Source organism: Euprymna scolopes, chromosome 2, assembly GCF_053919585.1.
Source record: "Euprymna scolopes isolate OS-2025 chromosome 2, ASM5391958v1, whole genome shotgun sequence".
Classification (NCBI taxonomy): domain Eukaryota; kingdom Metazoa; phylum Mollusca; class Cephalopoda; order Sepiida; family Sepiolidae; genus Euprymna; species Euprymna scolopes.
The window spans coordinates 166283303-166307791 of record NC_136483.1 but is presented as its reverse complement, the minus strand read 5'-3'; positions in this window follow the sequence as shown (position 1 = coordinate 166307791).

Below are 24489 nucleotides of genomic sequence, written 5' to 3'. Positions count from 1 at the left end.
AATTAGGCTACGAAACTCTGCTTCATCCGCCATACTCTCTAGATCTCTCATAAACAACTTTTTCAAGCATCTCGACATGTTTTTGCGTGAGAAATGCTTGAAAAACCTAAGTGATATCAAAAACGCCTTCGGCGACTTCATCGTCGCCGGAACACAAGATTTTTAAGTTACTGGCATAAATAAATTTCGTTGGCAAAAGTGTGTTGATTCTGATGGTGCTCATTTCGATCAATATATCTATAATATAAAGCTGAATGTCTGTGTGTGTGTGTGTGTTTGTGTTTGTATGTGTGTGTGTGTGTATGTGTGTGTGTTTGTGTGTGTGTCTGGTCACGAATAGGCCCCTATATGGTTGATTATTTTAAAAAACTGATTGCATATAATGATAGAAGATGTCCCGAGATACAGGAATGGGTATGTTTGATCTGGCAGAACGGTGGTTCATTAAAATTGTGGGGTCTGCGTCCGCGCCTGATCCACAAAGTATGGAAATAAAAAATTTTAAAATTTAAAAAAAAAACGTTTACAAGTGCTTTTGATATAGATGTACATAAGAATACTTTGATAAGTATGTTTTAACTTAAATAGGGATGGTATAATAAAATTGCGGGGACTGCGTTCGCGCCTGGCCTCCATGGAATGGAAATAGGCACAAACTTTAATAAAAACTTTTCATATCTATCTGTGTAAGTATACGTTGATAATTATGTCTCTGTTTGAAGAAATATGGTATAATAAAATTATGGGGTGTTCGTTCGCACCTGACCTCCATAGAATGGAAATATGTCACAAAGTTTAACAAGGTTTTTTAATATAGATCCACAGAATATTGTGATAAGTGTGTCAGTGTGAACTGGTATGGTATAATAAATTATGGGGTTTATCTATTTTATTTTTACTTTAATCATGTTACATGGTAAGGGATGTCCCCTTTTCATGTAAGTATAAAAATAGAGAAATTTAGTTAAAATGAAAATGAAATAGCAATAGGCGAAATTCGAACCTCGTAATTTAGGTTTAGAAATAGATTACGTGTGAGAATTAGAAAATGGAATGTAAAGCAAACGATTGTTTAGAATAGAGATAAAATATTTCAAGAAAAGAATGTGCACTGTCAATTTTGTTATGAAAATTCAATTGAAAAAATGCAGCTACAAGATAATTTAATGTTTTTAACATATTGGAAATATAGGTTACTGAGTATAGGCTAAAATTTCTTTTGTAAAAAAAGGAAAAGTTTTGGACACGCATGTCCAGAACACGTGAAAAAAGGCACATGTTTTAACATGTGTATGATGTCATGGAAAATAGAAAGTTCTAGAAATAGATAGAAAAACTTGAGAGTAAAGCAGACAGAAGGGGAGAAACTCAGAGAGGGTCTGGGAATTCGAACGTCTAGAAGCGAGACGGTCACTTTGAAACTTAATATGTGAAGCTTTGAATTCTTGATGATGAAAACCACGGCCGGTCGTGAAGAAATAAACCCATCATGTGTTTTTATAAAACGTCGTCTTGTGTTGTGATTCTGCCAAGAGGTAAAGTGAATTGTTATTATATGTCTATATGTCTGTGTTATAAAATGTCTTGACATACACATCTCATATCTACAATGTGAACTCTACTTCTCATATCTACACTAGGACTGTCTGAAGACTGTCTACACAATGTCTCAACACTGTCTCCTCACTCTAAGAGCTTTCTACACGTCTAAGTATGAACAGTTTTAATATATATGAATCGATTCATAACAGAAACAACAACATTCTTTATAAAACGAAAAATCTCTACAACAATATCTTTCACAACAACATCCCTCTTAATAAAACTCACTTATAATAAGACTCTCTTAATGAAACCCCTATATAACAATCATATTTTGCTTTGGTTTTGATACCCCCAAATTCGAAGCTATCTATTTACAACCTTTCCTTTTCATAACTTATCATACTTTCATAAATCAGAGTCCATTTTCTGCAGGCTGTTTTTGAACCCAGTGAACGACGGGTACTTTTGCTAGTATATAAATATATATGGGAAGTGATATACAAATTACCATTATCGTATTAAGCGATGCTCTTTGTGTAAAAAAATTAAGCTTAAGTATTTAGACAATGTCAAAACATTGTTAATTCACTGCCCACATAGCAGCCAAATAGCGTAACGGTTAGAACCTCCGACTGTCGTTTGGCTGGTCGGCTTGAGGTAGTTGCATTATCGAGCCGCACTGATAAGCTGCGAAACAGTATTGTATATATATATATATATATATATATATATATATATATAATAAATTCCACAGCCAAACAACGTCGCAGCCCACAAGAGCCATGACAGTGAAAGAACCGGAAGTCCAAGACTCGAGTTTCGCCCTCATTTGGGCTCATCAGTTAGACACATCCGAACTCAGGATTCGAAACCCGAGCCTCTTGCATGCAAGGCAAGCACTCTACCAACTGAGCAAACGCCCTGCCCACAAGAATTTCAATTAACCAACACAGATCAAGCAAACCGCGCCGAAATCCCACTGTGAAATGAACCTACTTCGTCTCAACAAGGGACGCGGTCATCCAACCAGCTAATAACCCCAAGCTGATGTCTCACAAGTAGGAGTTTTAACTCGAAAGGACGATTTTAAGAGTAATTTGCTCTATTCGCCGACCAATCTTTTATTTTTCTTTTTTATTTCGGCTAGCAGGTTGTATATTACAGCACCAAGTGTTAGTTTCTTGATAATTTGCTCAAGCGCTTTCGATCAGTGATCTCGATCATCGTTAGAAGTGGTTGTTGTTTCAGTTGTTATTTTATTATAATGGTTTAAGCTGTCTGTTGGGGAAGAGGAGTAAGTGCGAGGTGTGGTAGAGTTGAATATTATATTTTATTTGATTATTATACTAGCAGTTCAGCTCGGCTTTGTTTAGACCCACAATTGGCAGAGGAGTTTGGTAGAGTCTGCAAAGTTCAACTCTTTCAACTTTGACCTCTTAACAACTAAATTTTCGCCCAAGAACTGATTAAAAGGCTTGCTACATGTCTGAATACCCTTTATGTAAAATTTCAAATGTTTAGACCAAAAATTGGCTTAATAGTTTGCTAGAGACCGCAAAGGTAAAATCTTTTGACTTTTGACCCGTTGGAAGCCAAATTTTCAGCAAAAAAAGACAAGAAAAATCATAAAAGTCGATGTTCTTATGAGGAGAAGTCGAATTTTTTATGTTGAAAACTAAATCCAAATTAAAAATCCAAAATGTGTGTAATCCAAGTCTGTTAAAAATCCCTTTGGCAATCCGTCGAAAAAAGAAAAATTATATCAAAAAAGATTTTTTATTTAGGAATAATGGAACCGGCATGACAAATCTGTCATGGCCGTTTATAAAGTTTAGTAATGACGGAAAACTTTATTCTAAAAATACAACGGAAGTAAAAGATAACGGAAGAGGAAGAAAAAAAAAACGTGTCTTCCTAACCCAGACAGCTTGTCCTAGAAATAATTAGGCTATGCGTCAAAATGAGCACATTTAAACAGATGCGTAGGTGTAACGGAAACTCCTCGGATTAAGGGAATCTTAATGTTTCTTATCTGAGTAACCTGTCAGTCAATAAATTAATCTACATTATAATTTACAGCCTTAAATTGTGGTCTTATATATATACTAGCTGACCGCCCGGCATTGCCCGGTCGTACAATACATTTACACATATCCCTTTACAGTAGAGATCCCTAGATGCAAGAAAGCCTTTTACTCCAATAGTTTCTTCCCCAGAACTGCGGGTCTTTGGAACTCCCTTCCGGGATTCTGCTTTCCCAACTGCAATGATATGCAGAAGTTCAAGTGTAATGTTAACAAACATCTTTCTACTCATCTCCCTTCATAATGACCCCACTAATTAAGTCCCTGATAGTAGCCCCCCTGCTTCAAAGTGGGACTGTGCCTTGTTTGGGGTGAAAATTAAATTTTAAAAAAAATGTTGGTTTATACAGATTGCGTATGTATTATTAAAAAATCAATCGTCTATAAAATTATATATATATTACGAGGAATAATTTGCAAAAAAGTAATAATGATAATGTTGTATATCAAATTTCGCCCGTGTTTGTTAGCTGATGTTTGAGCTTGATGATCTTAAACATAGTATTTCTTCTGTTATAAATAACAGAAAAGAATTTTTACAGGAAATATTTTACGTAACAGAGGTCGGTGTAACGTAAAATCTTCCCCTGTAAAAATTATTTTTAACATCTTTTTTCTGATGTTCGATACTTATCGAATGAATTTCTGTACAAAACGCATCTAATAATACTGTCAGGCATAAATTACCTTTGTGTAAATTTGAAAAAGTTAGGCTCAACCATTTCGAGAACCATGAAGAAAGGTACCCATACATAAAGTAATTTTTATATAATAATAATAATAATATATATAGTCATCCACATACAGTACTGTTTCGCAGCTCGTCAGTGTGGCTAGACAAGCAACTACCTCAAGCAAGGATTGAAACCCGACCGCCTGTATGACAGTCAAGGCTCCAAACCATTACGCTAGTCGACGGCTGCTGTGCGAGTCGTGAAATTAACGATGTTTTCACATCGTCCGAAATACCTAAGCTCGATTTGTTTACACAAAGAGCATCGCTATGTACGCTAATGGTAATTCGTGTATCACTTCTTAATATGCTCAACTCAAAATAAGGAGCATTATATAAATATATATATATATATATATATATTTATATATATATATATATATATATATATATATATAAACTACAGAAAAATGATTTAAATTTTGTTTTAGTTATTTAGTCCTTCGTTGGAAAATTATTTTGCCAGTAAGTTATTTAATCTCCTGCAATCGCTGAAATAACCTGCTTTTGCGAATTCACAATAGTCTCAAGTTTCCTGAGATAATCAGTTGTTTATCATGAAACACTGTTTCGAGGATATATATATATATATATATATATATATATATATATATATATATATATATATACACTAGCCTTGGTGCCCGGCATTGCCCGGGTGTCTGGGGTGTGTGTTGAGCAAAATAAAAGTGGTAATAGGCAGGCAGGCTCGAACCCGAGACACGAAGGCTGAAAAAAAAGTGAAAGGAAATCTGACGTCTTACCACTACTCCATGACGCGAGCGGAAGTTCGGAATGTTAAAATCAATCCAACCGATTTGATGACTTGCAGAAATATCACTAAAAATCGATTCCTCATTATAGAAAACTGTTTTTGGACAATTTTTTGGCATTTGTCTCCGAGACGTCGAGCCTCAAACTGATACCGATCTTGTGAAAATCTGTATCCTCTGTCGAAAGTTTTAGACATACATACATACATACATACATACATACATACATATATACATACATGTGTGATTTATATTATAGATTATTTTTATTAGCTATATTACTATCGCTATTAAGCGACTGAAGTCAGGAAAGCTGCAGGGGAGGAAATTGTTACTGCAGTACACTACAGGTCGGTGTTGAACCGATTGCTAAGATGTTTGCAAGACGGTTTAATATAGGCCTCTCCAGCGGAAAAGTTCCATATAGATGGAGGAATCCATCCGTGGTCATCACTCATAAGAAAAGCGATACTACAGATATTAAGAACTATCATCCCATCAGCCTTCTTCCAGTGACATACAAGGTATTCTCTCAAGACTTGCTAAGACACTAATGCTAGGGACACTAGACAGTCATCAACCACAAGAACAAGTAGGTTTCAGAGCAGGTTACTCCACCATCGACCATATCCAGCCTGTTAGTCAACTACAAGAGAAAGTCAATAAATACAAGATCACACTGGGCTTTGCCTTTGTAGATTGTAAAATGGCTTTCGACTCTATAAAGTTTGATCCGCTGTTTACTGCCCTTGAGAATCAGGAATTTGCTGAAAAACCTGTAGAGTAGGGCTACCTCTACACTAAAGCTCCATCGCGACAGCAACAGCTGGAGAGGGGAGCAAGACAAGGTGGCAACATCTCACCAAAACCCTTCACAGCCTGCCTCCAGAATGCGGTAATCAGTCGGATTAAGGGGGGGGGGGGAGGGTAGAGGAGTCAATATCGATCGCGAACACCTGTCACATCTCACATTTGCTGATGATTTAGTATTGATGTCAAACTCTCCTCAGGAAGTAAGATCAAAGTGATGTTGAACTACCACGCGGCCAAGTCGCCAATAATTGAAGATGGAAAGACCATTGAGAAAGTTGAAAGCTACGTCTACTTGGGAAAGGAAATTACGAAAGATGGAGATCTCCTCCTAAAGATATAGAGAAGAGTAGCAATGGAAAAGGTGATAATATCATGAGAGGCTGAAAAGCAAGTATGGCAACAAAATGCATATATACTACCAATGAATATGTACTACCTGTGAAACATGGGCCCTGACGTCTCGTCAAAGTGAAATCTTGGCAGTGACACAAAGGAAGACGGAGAGAATAATGCTGAACATCACTCTACAAAACAGAAAGATAAACATCTGGATCCGCCAACAAACAAGAGTTATTGACATCAATACTGATATCAGTGGAGGGACAATTTGATACAATACATGGGTCCCACATTTTAGCAGATAGCTCGGGACAGAGATAGATAGCTAAAGTCTAAAGGGATGCCTTCCTTATTGAGTGATAAAACTCATTGATATTGATATAAATTATTTAATGTTTAATATATACCGAATTATCTCTCTTTATGTTAAGTACCAGGGAATAACTACTTATAAATATAAACATTGAAATAAAGCACAACGTGTAGATTAATTGTAGAGATTATCATAGTATATTTAAGCAACAAACATTTACACGTGTTACCGTAAATGAAACTACAACAGTCGCATATTTTATGACGCTACTTTTCTTTGCTGTAAATAGACAAGTGTACTGTTGAAGTGATCTCTATACAAGCCATTCAGAAGCCTCAACGTAGGAGCACAAGAATGGTTGAACTGCATTTTAGATCACGCACGCCATTTTGTTTTCCCGCTCACCCCAGTTGGAGCAATGGCGTCGGCTAGATAAGGTGTAGTTCGTTATTTTCCTAAAAACCGCCAACAATATGGTGAATCTACCAAGTCGGATTACGTAAATGTAATGTAAACATTGTTTCTTAGTTGTGTTAATTCCTTTTCACCATAGCCCCAAAATGAAGGTGTTTCTATTTAAATTTTCGATGTCGTCTCTTAATACATGTTTGCAATTAGATGAACCTTTTATTACAACATTTTTTTTTATTATGAATAAGAACATATAGCATTTAGTTTGAATCAGTATGAGATCGAAAAATGGACGTTTTGTTATGTTTCTAATATTGTTTGTTTTGTTTCCAATGGAATAAAGAAAATTCCAAAATGATGGCTAATGATATTGCCGTAAGCCCTCGGTCGAATGAAAATAAGGCCATTAAAACATCATTTGGGAACTTTCTTCCATTTGAAAGAAAAATATCTGTACCTGGTGAAAGACATAAAAATTCCAAAGAAAAGAACGAAAGAGTTCACCGTCTGCCCTATTTAACGAGATATGCATATATATATATATATATATATATATATATATATATATATATATATATATATATATATATATATATATATATATATATATACATTTTTTCGTTTTCTATGATTACTATTGTTGTCGTCATCATTATCGCTAATGTTACTGTCATTATTATCCAGATAACCTTTATCATAACTATTACTATTTAGATAGTAATAATAATGATAATAATTATTGTCATCGTGGTTTGGTTTCTACTAGGATTACTGTTCCGTTTTGTGTGAAGATTAATATTATTGCTGTTATCATTATTATTAACTTTGTTTCTAAGATTAGCTTAACTATTAGTTAATCAGATTGACAAGAAAGTTATTGCGGTTTTTAACTTTTAACTTTTTAAGTAAGATGAACACATCTGGGTTCAAACAAAAATTTATTGATCGAAATGAGTACCATCAAAATTAATGAACTTTATCCAACGCAAAATAAGTGCAATTATGCCAGTAACATCAAAATCTTGCGTTCTGGTGGCGATGAAGTAGATGGAGGCGTTTTTGATAGGTTTTTAAAGCATTACTCACGCAGAAAGTTTTCGAGGTGTTTGAAAAATGGTAGTAGATAGGTTAGAGGTTGGGCGAGTATGATAGATGAGGCAGAGTTTCGTAGCCCAATTCGTACAACTCTTTCATCGTCGATCAGGCATTGTCGTAGAACAGAATTGAGCCTTTTCTGCTTACTAAGGATGGGTGTTGTTGTCGAAGTTTCTGATGCATCTCATTCAATTGTTAACAGTACTTTTCCGCCGTAATGGTTTCACCTGCATTCAGAAAACTGTAATAGATGAGATCGGTTGTAGACAACCAACTAGTCAGCATGACATTCTTTTCGTGAAAAATCGGCTTAGGAAAGTGTTGTGGGGCTTCGTCGGCGTCTAACCACTGAGATGAGCGTCGACGATTATCGTAAAGAACTCACTTTTCATCGTAAGTCATAACTCGGTCGAGAAACCGGTCGTTCTTGTTGCGTAAAGGAAGAGAAGATTATATTTCATAATGGCGTTCTTTTTTGGTTGTCGTTCAATTGCATTCAACATCTTAAAAAGAACACATAATTGTTTTAAAACGATTGTCATTTAAATGATTCGATAGATTAAAAAATACTATTTAAAATGATATACAAAGTTACGATATTATAAGGAAAACTTACTTGAAAATACATAATTTGAAATCAAAATTAAACATTCCGCAAGAACTTTCTATTCAACCTAATGGTAAGCATTATAATTATCTCTTGCAATTGTCATAATCTTTATCGTAAATTATTATTACTATCATTACTATTTCTATTATTAAGATTACCTTGGTGTTTGGTGCAACTGTTGTATGGTTTGGTGAATATATGCCTTTGTCTTGTAATGTATAAATCTGACATTCTTATTAAAAATAGCGAAAAATGTTGATGTTCTCACTGAAACTCTGTTTGTGACCTTGGCAAAAGGCGTTGACGAGGAAACGAATTGGAATATACAAGAAATAAGATAATATGATTCCAACTGGTCTCTGAAACGATCGTACGCCGAATCATTACTGACAGGGATTCCAAAAAAACACTACCAATAAATAAAAATATGTTCTAAAAAAATATTCGCGTAACTCAATTCATTCTCTGTCTCTTTTTATTTTTCTCTCTCTCACTCTCTTTCACACACACACACACACACTCTCTATCTATCTATCTATCCATATATATATATATATATATATATATAGAGAGAGAGAGAGAGAGAGAGAGAGAGAGAGAGAGAGAATAAATGACAAAATGTTATATTCCAAAATTCATGATGTTGACCATCTGATAATTTATTCCTTTAATTCAGTTGACTTATACAATTCTTGACAGTAACTGTTTCGTAGCGCAAAATCAATCACTTAATTATTATATCAATCAGTGAATCTATTATGCCCTTAACTCATCAGAAGAAATAGCAAAATTCGATCTGTCAAAAGGAATTGAAATGTGATTTGACATGGTGAAAATCTGAAAATTGAAAGAGAAACTGCAGATACCTTTATATTTTTCCATTACGCCATATTGAATTTAATTGCTCTGTAATTACATTGAGCTTCCTAAATAAGGATTGATATATAATAGGAAAATATATTTCTAAAGCAAAGTTGTATGTATGTATGTATGTATGTGTGTGTGCCGTCACAGTTAAGCAGTTAATATGAGAGCTAACTTAAGCTTCGATCCGATGTTCTAATTAACAGTTCTTGGATCTTTTTTGAAACTCATTGTTTGAAAGTAACATAACTGCGTAAAATATTGCTTAAATATAATAATCGTTTATACGTTTCAAATAATTATATATAGATATATAATCTTTTATTTCATAAATTACATTCTTAGATAAATCGTAGGCATTTAGGCAAAGGACACTACAATCAACACTTCAAAGGCCGGCAATGACGAAAATCTCTCTGATTCTCTCTTTTCCGTCGTTGAGAACGTGGTGTAATGGGGTAGGTTGATTTTAATACATATAAAACCAGCTTCTCTTTTTTTATCATCAACGTTTGAACCCCCAGCTGGGCCCAATTGAAATTAATGGCTCTCCTCTTGAGTACACGACAAATTTTGACATCAAATTCGTCGCAAGGTCGCTGGAAAAAAATGGTTGAATCATTCTACCATTCCAATAGATATCTCACTGCTGATGTAATCCTCTGCTTGTATAAGAGCTAAGTACGTCATCAAAGGATGGAGTACTGTTGCCATATCTGGGCAAGAACTGCTCGGAGCATCCTATTCTGTCTTTATATATATATATATATATATATATATATATATATATATATATATATATATATATATATATATATAGGGGGTCAAGCCAGATACATAAAGTACATTTCTGTGGAATTTCATAAAAATCGGCCCAGCCATTTTGGACTCCGTCGGGACCGAACTCACACACACACACACACGCACACACACATAAAGTTCCTTTTATATAAAAGTAGAAGATAGATAGATAGATAGATAGATTGATAGATAGATAGATAGATTATATTAAAGTGAAAGCGAATATCTATAAATTATATATCCATATGCTTTTAATCATTTAAATTCTGTAATACTTACTACCATTGCAGGACTTGTGAGAGTTCCACAGCGGACTCTTTCATATGTAATATATTGGTGTTGACATTCTGTGGATGTTCAGAGTAAATCGAGACGCCCTGATATTATTGTACCTTTTTTGTTAAAAATGCAAAAGTATTTATCTAAGCTAGCAGAGACGCCCAGCGTAGCCCCATCATAAAGTACGCTTAAATATGATATTTTAATTTATGCAAATTTCGTATATATTATTATAGTCAATCTTGTATCGATTCTTCTATATTACGAGCAGGATCCGCTAACTGGCGTTGCCCGGTGGAAGCATGCCCCTCTCCTCTCTTAGAAATATTGAAAGTAAGGTTGTTGTTGTTGTTGTTGTTGTTGTTGTTGTTGTTGTTTCCACACAACCAACCTCCTTATGTTAAAAAAGGTTTTTGGAATAGACCTCCCAACATTCCCATGTTAAGAACGGCTTACCATTTTGGTAGTGTGGGTGAGTGTTAAAATATTTTCCACAAATTTAACTTGGATAGTCGCTGTCAGGATCCCCACGTGCAAATACTATGAACCAAGAAATAAGTTAGGGAGTGGCAGTGTTAGTCGAATATAATTAGATTTGATGCTCGCCCGTGCGTACTAATCTGGCGGCCAGTGATATAAAGTGCATAATACAGGCTTTATATGTGGAAAACTACTTGTATCCGGCAAATATAAATCAAATTTTCTTAATCAGCATAGGGGAAAACCTTTAAAAGTCGTCACTTTAAAAGAAAGTGTGTAGGTGGAACTAAGGTAAAAATTTCGCAACCAAAAAAATGCTCTATAATCAATCACTCTCTCGTAAAAACAGTAATGTATTGTTGTTTTTGTTTTCCATATACTCCGAAGGTCCTCATGGTAATAACGGCTTTCGAAATGCACCCCCAACATCCCCTGGTCAGCCTCAACATCCCCATATTAAGAATGACTCTCGGAATAGACACACTATCTTGTGAGTTGAAAGAGATTCGTTCAAATTTTCATCTCATAATGTAGATGCTGCAACCAAACATTAAAAAAAAAAAGTTCGTCTCGTTTACTAAGATTCGTTCATTTCGTAATCTCATAAATTTGGACGCTTAAAATAAACATTAAAAAAAGTGATGCTTGTCTTTTTTAGTAAGATTCTTTCAATTAGTGTATTAATTTTGGACGCTAAAAATCAACATTAAAAATGTGAATTTCGTCTCTATTTAAATTCGTTCATTTATTAATGTCAAAATTTCGGACGCTAAAAACAAACATAAAAAGAAACGTAAAGTTCGTCTTGTATACTGATTCGTTCATTTAGTCATGTAATAATTTTAGACGGTAAAAACCGTTACCACCCCCCTCTCCATAAAAGAAGGAACGAATAATACAATGAATATAGATTATATATTTTGTCTTTTTAAGTGTTATTGAAAGTTTTCTATTTGGTTACAATGTAATTTAGCTAAATATAAAACCTGATGTGATGTCAGGAAATATGCGAAGTAATTTTTTTAAATGTAACAATCTATAAATCCCCCCACAAAGTAAACACACTAAAATCAAACGAAGGTTTTTCCTTTGTATTTAATACCAAAAATAAAACAGAAAACAAATAAAAAGCCAACTAAAAGAAGACAAAAAAAAACAAACAAATGTAACGGTTTTAATCAGAAATCGAAAGTTTTATAAACGAAAAAAAAAAAAAAAGGAAAACGCGTGAGCGCACATTTCTAAATAATGAATCCCCACATTACCCCCTCCCTTCCAGATGAAAGAAAAAGTATATAAAGAAACGAAACGAAAAATACAATAAATGTTTAGTATATTGTATGTGGTGCTAATAAAGTTTGTAATATTTTCTAGTTGGTTAAAATGTAAGTGAGGTAAATATAGAACGCTAAAACCGGATGGGATGTATAGAAAGCTGCTACGTAATTGTTTCAGTTCCAACAATATGTAAACAACGGTAAGGCAATTAATGGAAAAAGGCATGTGTAACTTTACAGTGATTATGCCATGTGTAAGTTGAAATGGAATAAATGATGTATAACAACGCGTGACGATTAAACTGCCGTAGTGAATTAGGGCTACAGTGTTCGTTTTTTGTATGTTTGTGTATAATCCAGAATAATAGAATGTCATCGTGCAGCCAATGACAATATCATGGGAGAAATCAGTATTTTTGAATAGCGAAGTGTACTTGCAGTTGTAAGTGTATGAGTGTGCAATCCAATAATAACGGTGTCAGGTAACTATATGCATAATCATTGTAGAAGTACCTAGTCCTGTTTAGGAGAGTGGGAGGACTTTTCAGTTAGAGGGGAAAATATGAACTACTTCGCCTTTAGGTTTTGGCAATCGTAATGATGTCGCTCATAGGAAATAAGATAAGATTCTATTATCTATCTATATATTTATAAAAGTGAACGTGTCTGTGTGTGTGTCTGTGTCTGTGTACATTTCTCTACGCAATAACTCTGTTAATTTTTAGTCTACAGACTCGAAATTTGATATACAGGGTTCTGAGATTTTGGAAAATCGATGTGGTCGGTTTTCGGCCAGAAATTTTGCGATTAAGAGGTCAAAGTTCAACGATTTAACCATTGAGTACTCTACCCAACTCCTCCGACAATTTTGGGTCTACGCACTTTAAATTTTAGATATAGGTTCCTTGGACATGGATCTAACTTAATAACTTTATTTGAGCCCAAAACAATAAATGTTAAGGGGTAATAATAAGGGTCAAAGTTTTTTAAAAAGTGACCTCTGCGGTCTCTTCCAAATTACTCAGACAATTTCTGGTCTAAATATTTGAAAGTTCACATCAAGAGTATTCAGAAATAGGACAAGCTTTTTCATCAGTTTGGGTCAAAAAATTTTAGCTACCAATATATAAATGTATGTATGTATGTGTGTATGTATGTATGTATGTATGCATGTCTGCCTTAAACTTTCAATAGAGGCGACGGATTTTACCAAGATCAGTATCGTTTTAGAGTTCGACCTTTCATACGACAAATATCGAAAAATTGGCTAAAAACATTAATATCTTCCCCTTCAACTAGACACTTTTCTACAGCGGGGTCACTTTTTCGCCGATTTTTTAAAAAGTTATTCTCTCCTTTAGATTGTCTAGCCTTAATTTAAAAAAATGTCGCTTCCGGTTTGGCGGTAGTCGTAACAGCATAAACGTTAGGTTTTACCCCGTTCTTTTTCCCCTTTACGGTACGGGTCCGAGCCTGCCTTCCTACTACGACTTTTTTTTTTTTTTGCTCAACATACACATCCAAACACCCGGGCAACGCCGAATTTAAATGCTAGTATCTAATAAATGTGTCTGTAACGGTGTTCATAAGTTACATAAGATGGTGGGTAAAGGTTTAGACGCAATAAATTCGGATGTGGCATCGGTCATTGCAAACCTATCCATATGACTTCGGTGCATGAGCTTGAATCGACTCCGAAACCAAAAGTTATGATATATATATATATATATATATATATATATATATATATATATATATATATATATATATATATATATATTAGCATTTCAGCCCGGCGTTGCCAGGGTATTTGGAGGTGTATGCTGAGCAAAAAAAAAAAAGAAAAAACAAATATGGTCAATTTTTTAAACTTTGACCCCTTAAAATTTATTGTTTTGGGCTCAAATCAAGCTATTAAGTTAAATCCATGTCCAAGGAACCTATATCTAAAATTTCAAGTGCGTAGATCCAAAATTGCCGGAGGAGTTTGGTAGAGTTCTAAAAGGTAAAATCGTTGAACTTTGGCACCTTAACAGCCAAATTTCTGGCCGAAAACGGATCATATCGATTTTCCCAAATCTTAGTACCCTGTATAACAAATTTCGAGTCTGTAGACTAAAGATTGACAGAGTTATTGCGTAGGGAAATGTACACAGACAGACAGACACACAGACACTTTCACTTTTATAGATATACTAGCATGAGTGCCCGGCGTTGCTCGGGTATTTGGAGATATGTTTAGCAAAAAAAAAGGTAATTTTTTTAACTTTGACCCCTATTATGCCCCCTTAAAATTTGTAGTTTTGGGCTCAAATAAAACTATTAACTTAGATCCATGTCAAAGGAACCTATATCTAAAATTTCAAGTGCGTAGACCCAAAATTGTCGGAGGAGTTTGGTAGAGTTCTCAAAGGTCAAATCGTTGAATTTTGACCCCTTAACGGCCACATTTCTTGCCGAAAACCGATCACATCGATTTTCCCAAATCTCAGTACCCTGTATATCAAATTTTGAGTCTGTAGACTAAAAATTGACAGAGTTATTGTGTAGGGAAATGTACACACACAGACACACAGATACACAGATACACACACAGACAGACACACACTTTCGCTTATATATATATAAATAAATGTTTAGAGGTACAGAATTTATATACAGTTTTAAAAATAATAAGCGGAAGTTTCTCAAGAGCTCTTTCGGCTATCATCTCGTCAGGAGAAAATCGATAGCGAACAATATATATATATATATAAACATTGTTTATTTCGAATCACAAACTTTTCGATTTAGTATGAAGGGTGTTGACATCAGTGAAGACGCGTTGCAGGGGGTGTAGTTCGGATGTCTTGGCAGTAAAGAAAAATGTGTCAGCTTGTCCTCGCTCTGTGATCAACTCTCTTTTCGATTTCTGTTGTGTCACTTTATATAAACATTCTTTAATCCTGGAATGTTTACTATTTCCCATTGGCTATAGTTCTAACCCGTTGACCAATATTTCTGGTCAATTGTGCATTCTAATAGACAATGGTGGAAAACTTCGTATTCCTCAAATGGAATTAATTTGCGCTGTGTGTATTGAATGTCTCTCTTCCCAGGCTCACCTGCCAAAGATCCAACATATATACATATATACAATTATATATAAATATATATAATTATTACTATACTAATTGTAATACCTACAGCCACTCGTGTTTCATCTTTTCGGGAATCATCAGTGCAGGAGTCACGATCACCGCCGGTCGGGAGATTCGAACCCGGCCACGAAGCCATTTATGCCACATATTATAAATATGCATTCATACATGCACACCTGCGTCCACAAATATACGTATATCTAATTTCCATTAATGAATAACAAAAAGTTTAATTTAATATAATTTACGTCAGAATAGCGAATATTAATCATTTGAAAGCTGCAGGCCCTGAATCCCGGGAAAGCAAACATCTAGGAACAGTTGGTGTTACTGAATTCCAATGCCTAGTTTGCCTATGATTTTAATACCTATATAACTTACGTAGAATTAACTGTATTTATTTTCTTTCTGATGGGAGAATTACTGAAGGTGCTTAATATAAAGAGTATTTAGAATCGTTTAATAAAAAAAAATAAAAAATGACAATAATTATAAATAGAAGAAAGTAAAATCAGTTGGGAGTTAGTTCTGTTGCAACATCAAAAATCCACAAGTAATGAAACGTGTTCTGACGAATGTGAAGCGCTAGTACGCCATCGAAATAAATACTCCCAACAAACCCGACGAGCATCAAAATCTCCACCCTACACTGTAGAGATCCCTAGATTACATAAAGCCTTCCACTCAAATAGCTTCTTCCCTCGAACTGGTAGACGTTAGAATTCCGCCATGAATTTATGCTTCCCTCACTTACTGACACGCCATTTTCAATTGTAATGTGAACAGACATCTCGCTGTTATACTTCCTACATAGTATCCCTGAAAATCTGGTCCCAAATAGTAGCCCCTTACGACATTGTGGTAGTGTGCCTTGTTTGGGGTTAAATAATAATTTAAAAATTATCTGGCAATAATGATATTAATATAATAATAATTTGAACATTATAAGCGCAATTTTAATTGGTGTAGCCAATGAAAATAGAAAATATGAAATCGAACTAAAAATAAAATAATTCTTTATTATAATTGAATAATATAAAGTAATTCTTTTTTTATAATTGAATAAGATATATGGAATAATAATAATAATAATAATAATAATAATAATAATAATAATAATAATAATAATAATAATAATAACAATAACAACGACAACGACAACAACAACAACAACAACAATAATAATAATAATAATAATAATAATAATAATAATAATAATAATAATATCGAATAATGGAAAGGGACTAATTAACTGTGTGACGTCACATAAGAAGTAACACTTTTCAAACGGCCCTTTCGCAACCACAAGTGCACACGTGTACACATACCCAGACAAAATAAACCAATAAAAATAAATGTATATATATACATATATATACATATATATATGTACATACATATATATATACATATATACATATATATACATACATACATACACACACACATATATATATATATATATATATATATATATATATATATATATATATATATATATACTTAGTTATATTTTGGGAAAAAAGGATTCGGGCAGAGTGTTCTATTATAACAAAAAAAAACGAAAATTAGAACGTATTATTTCTATTTTTATTTTCAGAAAATTTTGATGAAATAAGTCATCAGTACCGTCAGTTTCAAACCTGATAATAGAGGACTGTTTTGGTACCCATGTCAAGCTCTCTTCAGCCGATGCTGTAAACATAAACAAACATTACAAAATCTCGTGCAAATCTTTTTTTAAGCAACCTTAAAATTCAAATAATAAATTCTAAATATTGCCCGCTTAATATTTTGGACGCTAAAGAAAACAAAAGAAAAAGAAAAAATAAATGGAAATATTTTATTTACTCAATTTTTTTTCTGTTATATGTTATTCTAATATATTAGAACTATTTATTGCATGACCCTAAAAAATATTTTTTTAACTATTAATTTTAAATCTATTAATTAAAAAAAATCCTGTCTTAAACGAAATTATTTCTATCCTTACTCAATTTCTAACTAGTCTACGGGAGATAACTTTGTACAGGGCCTGAAAGCTAATTCGGATTGATAATAATAATTATTATTATAATTTTTATTTAACTTTTCTTCTTCTAACTTTACTATATAATACATGTTTATATTTTCCTTCAGATGTTAGTTAAGATGGGTGTAAATGTCAGTTTAAGATGGGTGTAAATTCTTTTTTAATAGCCTGGAAAAACCTATAGATTTAAATCACATTCTTCGAAATTTTATTCTAAACACTATCTATCAGGTTAGACAGATTATAGCTTTTTAAAAAGCTATTAATTTTAAATCTATTAATTTAACACTTTTTTGGGATGTTTATATATATATATATATATATATATATATATATATATATATATATATATATATATGTATGTATATGTATAAATCAATATATTTGCAAGGTATATATCCCATATAATATTGTCCAAATTTATTCAAATAACAAGTTTAAGGAAGCTTCAAAGCATATGATAATATTTTGTAAACAGGAATTTTTAAACTTTGTAGGAGTTTTGTCTAGTTTTGAGTTTGGAATCGAAATTTTACGATCTAATATTACTGCTTGAGAAGCTTCCAAAGATGTGAGATTTTAGCGGGGAGGAGGGAAAATTAAACTCTGGTCATCATCTTTAAATTGATTATTTCGTGTTGTTAACTTACCGTTTCTCTCATCTTTCTCAATCATGTTTTCTCCTTGTTTTGTTTTAGAATACTGTTTGTTTATTTCATCGTGTCCGAAGAGCTGTAAAATAACCCAATGTCAATATTTACATACAGGTTGTAAAACGCACGTATAACGAAATATATGGTATTTGCCATTTTTGAAAACTAAACAATAATTATAAATAGTGGGTTGATTCTTTTTCTTTGAGCATTAGGATGCCACCAACGAGTTTATATATATATATATATATATATATATATATATATATATATATATTGGTATATTTAGGCAGCATTTTTTCATTCAAGCAAATATTATTAAATACAACGGAGACTTTTTTTCTTATAATTCTTTTTTTTAATTTTTCAATTTTTCGTATTGTCTTTTTTGTTTCAAAATCAAAAATATTAATAAAGGATCCATACATGTTGCTGTTACGAGCGCTTTCGATTCGTCCATGAATCATCATCAGGTGTTAAAAATACAGGATTGCGAAAATGAGGATTGAAAATGAAAACTAAAATATATATAGTCAGTGATGAGTTAAAATAAAAGTCGATTAAGAATAAAAGTCGATTAAAAATTCGAGTGTTAAAACCAGCAAGTTCGTAGACACCATGTACGAAGTCCGTCCAACACGGACTACGCAAGACATTTCAGAACGTTACTACTTTTTTGAAATGCAATGTCATTTATATTAGGTTGAAGAGTTCTAATGTACGACGCTTCAAGAATCTTTAATTTTTTTACATTATTTTCCCGTTGTCGAATTTTTAATCGACTTTTATTCTTAATCGACTTTTATTTTAACTCATCACTGACTATATATATTTTAGTTTTCATTTTCAATCCTCATTTTCGCAATCCTGTATTTTTAACACCTGATGATGATTCATGGACGAATCGAAAGCGCTCGTAACAGCAACATGTATGGATCCTTTATTAATATTTTTGATTTTGAAACAAAAAAGACAATACGAAAAATTGAAAAATTAAAAAAAAGAATTATAAGAAAAAAAGTCTCCGTTGTATTTAATAATATTTGCTTGAATATATATATATATATATATATATATATATATATATATATATATATATATATATATATATATATATATATATATATTTCATTAAATTGGGGGTGTACAAAACTTTATTATAGCTATGAAAAAGGAAACAAACTCTTTTTATCATGGATACAAAAAAAAACTCTGTCTTCCCTTTTTCATAGCTATAATATACAGGGTGTCCGTAAAGTTACTATACAGTCTTATTGTTTTATTGTATTATATTTGTATTAATAGTTAATATTGATATTTTTTTTTTACAGGTTTATTTAATCAAGCATGCCACGCAAGCTAACTTTAGAAGAGCGCAAATTTATTTTGAAGCGATATTGGAAAACAGAAAACGCACAGGATGTAATTCGACTGTATAGTAACTTTACGGACACCCTGTATATATATATAATATATTTTAGTCATCGACATACAGTCCTGTTTCGTTGTATCACAACTCATCAGTGCCGCTAGACTAACACCTATCCCAAGCCGAGGATCGAACCTAGAACCGTCGTGATGACAGTCGGCAGTTCTATCCCCTGATTACGGAAGCGGTGCCCGCAACTAATCTGTCCGAATGTCTATTTAAGTAAACATCCGTCCGCCACTCGTAAAGTGCTCAAATGTTTGTTTGTAAACAAACCGCGAGCTATATATATATATATATATATATATATATATATATATATATATATATATATATATGTGTGTTTGTGTGTGGGGGGTGTAGTCTGTTTATTATACAAGTATTATTGGTTACATATATGCATACATGTTTCAGTAGTGTCCCATTTCAGGGACAACACTTCATCAAAAAAGAATTGATCTTGAAACTTTTTTGGTCTGATGAAGTATTGTCTCTGAATTGGGACTTCACTGAAACATGTATGCACATATGTAACCAATAATATCTGTATAAGAAACAGACTATATACCAGCTCTGTCCTGCATTGAGCACTCTTCTTCTATATATAGTCTGAAATATGACCATATTTTATGCTCAGTATATCATAAAAAAGCTATACTTGAATTTTAAAATTGGATTAAAAGTATTAAAAATAATATTAAAAATATTCAAATTATTACTATATATGAACACACGCATACACATACGTAGCAACACATATGCACTTGTGAACACTTTCATCATGTATACACAACCCCGCAATCGTATGAATTCAATTATTTAGTTATACGATGCTTCCACGTAAGCGTAAACAATCTTACCATTGCTGAAGGCTGCTATTAAATTAAATGGTTCTTCTAAATCTGATGCTGGAATAAAACGAACCAACATAATTTACGTGAAATAATTGAAATGAAGGTTGAAACCCGGAAGAACTGGCTACGCATATTCATCCTTCAACCAGAGGGAATATGCGATTATAGATCCGATCCAACCACATATTCAACACAACGCAATAATCATGGCAATGAAATGATATGTATTAAATACAGAAGGAGCATGATCAGAATATGGAAATATACAGTATAAGTATACGAGCTCACTTGTGTACACGAAAAAAGACACCCTCACACACACATATATATATATATATATATATATACACACACACATACATATATATATAACTACTTCATTTACTCACATAAATTAATATACGAAAGTATAAATTTATGCGTAAACTTTAAGTATTTACTTCAACAGTGCTCAATAAGTAGGTAGAGCTAGTTAGCAAGTTATATCTATTTCATAACTTACTATATATATATATATATATATATATATATTTATCTATATCTATATCTATATCTATCTATCTATATATATATATATATATATATATATATATATATATATATATATATATATATATATATATATATAAGAACAAAGTGGAGTTATACAACCGGTTTTTATTGTTCGGTGGAATAGTCCAAATGTGGATGCTCCTTAATCCGCGGAATTTCAAAGAATGCTATTTTATTCTCATCAGAGGGAATTATTAGCGAAATATCTTTATGTATTTGCTGGTAGCTGCAGAGGTTGAAACTTCAAGTTTTATGATTTGTAGTCAAAAAATTTAAAACATAAAATGTAAATATGTGAAACTGTTCATGTGGAAAGTTCATTCAGGGTTTAAAATTACAAAAAGGTGACTAATCGTATTTAAGGATGTCCGATGTAGAAAGGAGTGACGATTTGCAGTTTCAATGGCTGAAAAATGAAAAGTAAATCGTCAGACAGTTAGGATTCCAAGGACATCCTTAAATACGGTTCTCATCTTGGATAATATTTCGGTTGATGTAACCTCGGATCTTCTTCATGTGTATCCTATCGAATTTGATAATCTTTTTGCCGAACTCGGGAGTCTGCACAGAATTTCGAACTTTTTTTTTTTTTTATCCAACCAGAGGATTTGATTTCTGTTGAAGTGATTCTACCTTTCTCTCCGTTTTTCATTATCACGCCTTCCACTAATCATCCCAACAATTACTTTACTATTTTCTATACGAACTTTCCCAATGTCCAGTCTTTTCTCTTTTGCAAATCTCAACATATCCTTGCTCTTTCTAAGTCAATTCTAGATTCTTCTATTGAAACAACGATTTATATGTATATGGTTATTGATCTAGCCCGCTTAGACGCTTCTATGCATTTACATAGCCTTGCTCTTTTTCTTCAAAAGGACCTTCCCACACGTATTCTCTCTCTTAAATTTCTTAGGTGTCTTTTTTATGTCTTACACAGTCTTTGGTACATTCCACTTTCTATTGATTCTTTTTGTATCGCTCAGCTTCTAACAATGATCACTCAATTGTTGATTCTATATCCATCAGCATTGATAATGCATTGCAACTTCATCCATCAAACTCCATCCTTGGTTTTGCTGACTTTAATGTTCATTATTCTTTTTGGCTCCTTCACTCTAATCACTCATATCTAGCTGGTGAAATCTTTTAAAGTATTTCTGTTTCATGCCTTCTCCCAAATTACCACATTCCCTACATGCTTTGCTAATAATAACTTTCATCACCACATCCTTAATGAATCTTTTTTTTTTTACTTCTGTTTCTGAATCTTGTTCTGTTTCCTCTTCTCCTCCATTTGGTTCTTCTGATCATACTGTTGTTGATGCTGAGCTTGATTTTTCTACTTAATCTTCAATTGTTCGTCTGTTCTATAGAAAAATGTTTAACAACCGAAGGACAAATTGGGATGGACATCGCGACTTCCTGTATAACGTTTTACCGGAGCCATATATTTGGTATTTATCCGAATCATGTTGGAAAGGAGAGTACTCACTTTGGTATTTATCCGAATCATGTTGAAAAGGAGAGTACTGACATTGGCATTTATCCGAATCATGTTGAAAAGGAGAGTACTGATTTTGGTGTTTATCCGAATCATGTTGAAAAGGAAAGTACTGACTGGCTTCTTGTAAGAATTGACACTTTAATTCCTCATCGTAAATTTCAATCACAACTTCTTTCTTCTCCCTGATTTTCATATGATTTTGCCCTCATAATCATTACTTCAATCAGTATCGTCGGGATGTCTATGAGGCTTCTAAACAATCTTTCAAGGAACAAGGGAGCAATTTCCGAGGCGGTCTAGCTATTCTCAGTGGATCTGTGACTTTATCAAATCTCAAAAGGTTAACTTTCATGATTTTTTGAGAATCTATAATCATTATAGCAAGCCTGCTATAATGGGCTTCAGGTTATTTCATCGTGGCTGAGGCTTTCCTCATCTTTTTGCTGCCAATTCTGCTAAGGATGATTCTGGTGTTCTTCCTGATTTTTATTTGAAAACTGATACATCTTTTGAGTCTATAATTACCACTTCAAAGATGGTTGCTAGGAGTCTTTCTAATCTTAACCAGTCTAAGGTTCTGATTCAATTCCTGCTGTTGTTCTCAAAGATTGTGCTCTTGAACTTTCTTTTACATGGGCCCGACAATATTTTTTGGATACTTTAGTATTCGACTTTCCGAGTACCATAGAGTGGCGAAATTCCTTCAATAGGATAGCATAAACATATAAAGACAATACCTGTAATAAAAATGGAAGAAAATCGATTAGGTAAGGAAAAATATTTAATTTCCATCATTTTTTTACAAAACACACGCGACATTATTTTTCGGGCATCGTTAAAAAACTGTTAATAGTCTGTAATATCACCTTTCTTCTCAATAACTTTATCAATCTCTCTTCATAATGATCAAACATATGCACAATAACATCTCTACGTGTTTCTATGAGTTGTTTTTTAGCATCTAGTATTCGTTCCCATAGTTGAGCCACTTTCATTATTTCAGGTCCATCATAGACAAGTTGCGCAAGCATTTCCCAAACATTTTCCATTAAATTTAGATCTGGGCTTCTTGCAGGCTATTCTAAAGTAGTCATATTCACTTTAGCCATCCATTTTTTCATGAGTTTTGACACATGCATGCTGCAATTGTCTTGATGCATAACAAAATCAGGACCCATCTCTCTTCTTATCTTTGGTAGGGCTTTCTCGTCCAGCAACTGTTTGTAGCTTTCGCTGTTTTGTCCTTCTTTTCAGCCACTCCAACGATATATTTCCATTAGCAAAGATCACACCCCAAGCCATAACTCCTCCTTCCATCTGTCGTTTGTTCAATACAATAGGCTCACCATTCTCGACCAAGTACACCATCCATCAGGCCCATCAAACTTGAAACGATTCTCATCAGTAAATATAACCTTCTTAAAGTAAACATCCTTTGTTAACCACCTTTTAACACACTCCAGTCTTGCTCCTTCGTGTTTCTTTGTTAGTTTAAGTTTTTTCTTAGTCTTTGCATACTTCAAACCAATCCTATGCAGCGTTCTTTGTACTGTTCGGACGTTTACATCCAATTCAATTTCTCCTTCACTTTTCTTTCTGTAACTTTTTCTCCAGATGTCAAAAGCCGTGTCACAGTCTCCTTCATTCTCCTTTCAGTCCTCTTGCCAATTGATCTTTTCTGTCCTCTCTTCTTTTTCGGCTCGGGGTTTGTCTTCAGCATGTATTCGACCGTTGATTTCGACAACTTCAAATCCATGGCGATCCTTCTGATGCTGAGGCCATATTGACGCTTCTACCGTGCCAAACAAACGACTTCTTTTGAATGCATTTTGCCTCATTAAACTTAATTGTTTTGCCAGTAGAATAGAACAGATAATTGATTCTAATGATGACAGCTAAGTGTAC